Source organism: Pygoscelis adeliae, unplaced genomic scaffold (assembly GCF_000699105.1).
Source record: "Pygoscelis adeliae isolate BGI_AS28 unplaced genomic scaffold, ASM69910v1 Scaffold172, whole genome shotgun sequence".
Classification (NCBI taxonomy): domain Eukaryota; kingdom Metazoa; phylum Chordata; class Aves; order Sphenisciformes; family Spheniscidae; genus Pygoscelis; species Pygoscelis adeliae.
In genome coordinates this window covers 4469641-4475318 of record NW_008824338.1, presented here as the reverse complement: position 1 = coordinate 4475318, position 5678 = coordinate 4469641, and positions in this window count along the sequence as shown.

The window sequence follows — 5678 nt, the reverse complement described above, 5'->3', positions numbered from 1 at the left end:
ATGTGTGAACTGTTTTCCTCATGATTTGTGTCTGAATCATGAGAAAGAACATCTTCAGTGCAAGCTGCATTGTTGGCAGAGCATATACAGGCAGTTAAATCGGTTTTATTTCCTTGATGCTCTTGTGATTTGTTCTTTTTGTTTGGTTGGGTTTTTTCCATTTACAACTGGGGGCAGAGCAGATGGCAAAGGCTTAGTTTGATGTAACATGTCCATAAAATAAGCAAAGCTGTCAGTGAGCCTCCTCTCCGGCAGGCCTATTTCACTTTCAGGAGGATTTTTCTTCCACTGGAATGAACCTCAAAAAACCATGACTTTAGGAAGAAATGAGTAGCTCTATGAGCAGCAAAAGTTAACGGTTCTGCGGTTCTCTGTGAGGTCACTGTAGAGCTTCTCCCTTAGGGGAGGAAGGCGATACTCTGGGATTTTCTCCTCCACAAGGCAATGTGTTTTGATAAAACTTGTAGGAATTCCTCAGTTTTGCTGCTTCTGCTCTTCTGTCATTAAAAGGTGTTTTGGGGAAGTAGGGAGTGGCAGGAAGCTGGCAAAGTCATAGAGACACCAGCAGAGCCAATCACATCAGTAAGTGCAGTCTCATTAAGTTCTTCTCATCAAGTTCCAAAAGAAAAAAACAAACAGATTTTTGCTCCCATAGGATTTGAGCTAATTCCTAAATATCTTCTGAAGTTCTAACTTCAGAAGCTATTTCTGCTGTTATTTCTGCTGCTGGGAGTGCCCAGCGTGTGCCAACATATATAGCCCTGTACAATTAGACAGTAAAGACAGGCTTTACCCCAAAAGACTATCTAAACAGAAAACACAGGTAAAACAAACTTTAATTTTGCTGATTTCTTAGCTAAAGAAATGATGGCAGGGACTGCTTAAACAATTTGCCCAAGGCCACACACAAAGTCTGAGGAAGAGCTATGTCTGAGGCAGAGCTGCGAATAGAAAATGTCTCCTAAGCCACAGTTCAGTGCATGAAGCACAGTTCATCCTTCCTTTTCAGAGTACTACCATGTAGTAACATATTATTCAAAGTTGCTGACAAGTCTGAATAGCTGTTTTTCTAACAAATGAAGGAGTGGCATTTGGCAAAAGGTAATAATAGCACTGGGCAGCAAAGATTATAACTGCCTGTGCCATGCATTGTATTATACATTTTATCTTTAAATGCTCCCTTAGAGAAGCACAAACAAGAATACAAAGGAAGCTGAAATCTGACACCTGCCTATAATTTATAATACTCATTATATTTTTGGGACAGCCATCGCTTGGCAAGGTAAGTTCTTTTATTTATAGGCAGGGGCCGCTCATGATTTGCATGCTAATACATTCACATCTGCAAAGCCTATAAATTAGCCTCCAGCTCATTATGGCAGTGCCATTGTCCTCCTTGCCAGTATGTAGTCTGATCCCAAATGTTTCAGATGTCCATAAAATAAAACCAGCCTGAGGGAAGAGCTTCACTGTTAAAGTATTAGCACACCAAAAAATATTCCCACCCCCCAAAAAAAAAAAAAAACATAAAATGACTGGAGGAGAGGAAACTGCTAAGTGTTTCAGCAAGATGAGCCCAAAAGTCTAACACTCAAGAAACTGGAAAGCTGTTGCTATGTTTTGAGGTGCTTATGCCAGTTCAACCAAAAGAATGGATTTATAGAAGCTTTTTAATGGGCTCCCAATAAAAGTATCTTCATAGAAGATTAAGTAATTTGGCTGTGCCAAATAAATAATTATATCCTAATGTCTCATACCTGAACACTCTTGTTATTATTACTGTTTACATTCTGGTTGTGACTAGCTATCTGAAACAGACACTGAGGTCCTTTTTTTTGGCGAGCCTTATAAAGGCCATCCCTACTTTCAGGTAGTCAGGAGTTTACAATTATGTCAAGACTTTGTCCCTTCGTTAAGCCGGCAAAAAGATGAAACGCAGCATAGGCAAAGCAGGCTCGTAGAGAACATATATCCTCTCCCATCCGGATGTGCAGATGCCTCCTATGTTAATTCACTTCGTCAAAGTTAACTGGATGGTACAAGACCGCTGGTCCCACAAGTGAACATTCAGCTTCTGAAATCTCTGCAGGCTCAGCTGTGCTACTGGAGGTAGGGTGAAGGGGACTCTTCACCAACCTCAGATAAACTCTGGCTCACTCCTGTAACTTCCATGTGGTTACCTTTAACTGTGCTGAGACACATAGACACGCCCATCCTTAAAAAAGGGAAAAGTGAAACCCTTACAAATAAACCCCAAACCCTACCTACATTGTTGGAAAGGTCTTAAACAGGGTGACAGAGCTGCTCTCAGCAAGCTCTCACCCACTGCCCAGACTTGCTTCTGCATTACCCTACTGCTTGCATCCTCTGGCCTTTTCATCTCTTCCTCCCAACCTCTCCACCTACTCTTCCCTGGCTGAAGAGTCCTCAGAAACCTCCCTTCTTCACTGGCTTTCTGCTTTAGGTAAATGACCGTAAATGAGAAGGTGGCCTGAAACGGGAGAGCTTCGACTGAGGCTTCAGAGTGGGAGGGGGCAAGGCACAGGTCATTGCACAAGTGTGATGTTGGATTCAGAATCCAGATGTACCTGCGTGCAGGAGATGTAGCAGTACCTTTATTTATTAAATTAAATTAATTTATTAATTTATTAATAAATTAATAAATTTATTAAATTTCCTTATTGAATTCTGGTTGATAATAATAGCTGGTTATTTATTTATTTACCTGTAACTCTCTTGTTTGTCAGAGCAGGTGGGAGAGGAGCAGAAAAGCAGGGCTCTGCATGAGTCATAACCCAGAAAAAGCTCTGCGGAGAATACAGCTCACACTGCTCTGCAGCGTAGCCTGGGTGATAAGCATCAGTGTTGCTGTTGTCTCCATGTTGTCGGTCTCATATTACCATGAATGACAAGATTCACTATGATGTATTCACATGGGGCTGTAGGTAGGGATAGGTAGGGACTTCTCCATTTCATTTTCTTACATTTGTCTTTTCCATACTACCATAAGAAAGGGGAATTGCAGCATAAAGAAAAATAACTACTTGTTTAGAACAAACATAGAAATATAGAAAAAAAGGTGTTACTTCTAAATCCAGAGTTTTGACCTCAATTCTGTTCAACTGTACTTTTGATCTTGCAAAGAATTGCACAAGGCTAGATCCAGCTATGGGGCCCAGGGAGGGTTTATACATCTCTGCTGCTTATCCCACTACATGAGTGGGCAGTGGCCATGCGTGAGCCACTGTCACCCTCTGTCACCCCTGCAACTGGCAGATGGCTAGCAGGTCTTTTCTTTAAATATAGGACAGTCCCAGTGAACTCTGTGGGACCTTCCTAGCTAAGAGCTGGGCACAGAGTGAGGGAACAAGAGGGCCTGGCGCTCTCACTGAAATCTGCGGTTCAAGCACGTGTTTAAAGGCAGCCTTCCTGCCCACGTTAGGAGCCGGGCTGCTCGCTGCTGAGTCTGTGATGAACTTCTTGCAGACGGGCCCTGGAGCAGTCACTGCTGGATGAGGACCACTGGCCGCATCCAAGCTGCTTTGAACACGCTGAGCTGGGGATGGCAGTGAGCACTGATCTGGGTACCTCTCCTCTGCACATCTGCCTCACCCAGAAGCTGAAAACCATTTGGGGTTGCTGAGGTGCCAGACATATGAGGTCCTGTGTGTCCCACAGAGAGCAAGCGAGCTCTGGCTCTGTCTGGAGCTGCCCTTGTAGGATGGATCTCTGCACAGGCACCGCATCTCACCCGCTGGGCTCCTCTGGCCCTGCAGCAGACTGTGCCGACAGACTCGAGTAGTTGCAAGAGATTCCAGTATTTGAGTAGTTTATCAATGGCTCCCATGTTTATTGTGTTTCTTCTTTTCCCAGCAGAATGGAGGATGGAATACACAGGATGTTGCTGTTTAGATACTGCACTGAACAGTGTCGGTGCCTAGACAGAACTGATTCCCATCCCATTTCTAATTGCATTCACTTTCTAAACATGGCATAATCTCCTTTGCAATAATATGTGTGGGAAAAAAAATCTCAGTAGCATTTTTGTTCCGATCACCTGTGATAAAGCCTCATTTTCTCTTTCCTCTGCCTATTGTGCTTTTCTTTAAACATTTGTTGAACCTATGTTTTGGACCTAGTTCCTTCATGCTTTGTACTACAGAGATCCAAGGAATTATTTCTTCACAAATGGTAGCAAAAAAAAGCATGCAAAGGCTAGAAATAGGCGTGCTGTAAAGACGGTTTAAAAACATGCATTTTCCTCTGTGTGTATTTAACAGTTTCCATCTTTGCCATATGTTCTTCCCCTCATCAATTTGCCTTTTAGATTGTTCTTTAACACTTGCCTATTTTCTTGCTTCTGCAACAGAAGGGAAGTTGATCTTTCATTTGTTCTGCAAATATTCCTTATTGTCCCAGGTTTTATTACCCCATCTGTTATTGCGTGATCAATTGAAATCTCTTGCGGTCCCACTTTTCCATCTGATCACACTGTACCACAGGTTATATTTCGATTTAATTGCTATCTACTGTATGATGTGTAAACTAGAAAGAGGGGAGCAAAAAGATGAGGATATTTTTCCCCTGTCTACCATTCCTCTCTTTCTGTGCAAGCACATATCTTCAGTGCTTACTTGTTATCAGTGACAGTGACTAAATCCCTCATCTCCACTCTTTTCTACGCAAATCCGATGCTTCCATCTCAGTGCTTACTACTTTAAAGCACAAAAGTATTTAGAGAACATGCTCACCAACACTTGAGAGAAAAGAGTAGATACTTCATGAGCTGAAGCAACACTTCCCTGCAGCACTCTTGCCAAAATGGAAACTTCTCCCTCCAAGCACAGTGTTTCCCCGTTCTCCCTCCTCCACCTCCCAGCCCTCTCCTACTGCTCCCAAACACTTGGTCATGCATGGTTGTGTTAACTGCATGTGTGTGTATTTTTAAAATTACTTTTTCTCCCATATTTTTAGGCATTTATAGACACTATCATCTGCAAAATCTTCTTTCATCTTCCTGCGCTCAGCTCCGTCTATCACAGCAAGGTGTTCAAGGTCTACTTTTAAAATCAGAGGTACAGTACTGTTTCTGAAAGGGGAAGCTAACCCTGTAAGCGTGATCAAGCTGATTTGAAGGTGAGTCCTTTGCAGCAGGACAAACAGATGGAAATTTCTCCTATCTGTCCAGTGCTACGGGAGAGGAGACTCAGCATTATAACTATTTATAACTATTGCTTTTCATAATAATAGAGCAAAATGGGTCAATGCCAGGGAGGAACACAGAGGCAGCTCCTGCTGTAAAAAGACTTGGGAGAGATTGCGTAAGAAACAGCACCCCCGATTTGCCCCCAAAAATAATGACTCAAAGTATTGACGTTCATGCATGCTGCATGAATCCAGTGTCACGTCCACATGTGCTGCTAATTTGGTGTTGCGATCCCTCATTTGAGCGTGCACTTACAGACCAGACCGTCTCTTAGAAATCAGGCCTCGGTGGACTGAGCTATTGGGTGAGTCATTTATAAAAGCTAAACAGGGTCTTTAATGTGGAGCTGTGCAATGAAATGTACCCTGTCTGCTTCTGGATGTGCACATGGAGATTAAATTTATCCCAAAAGCTCCTGATGCCGCTGCTGGGAACCAAGACATCATTTTACAAGAGCTGCCTGCGCTGAGGC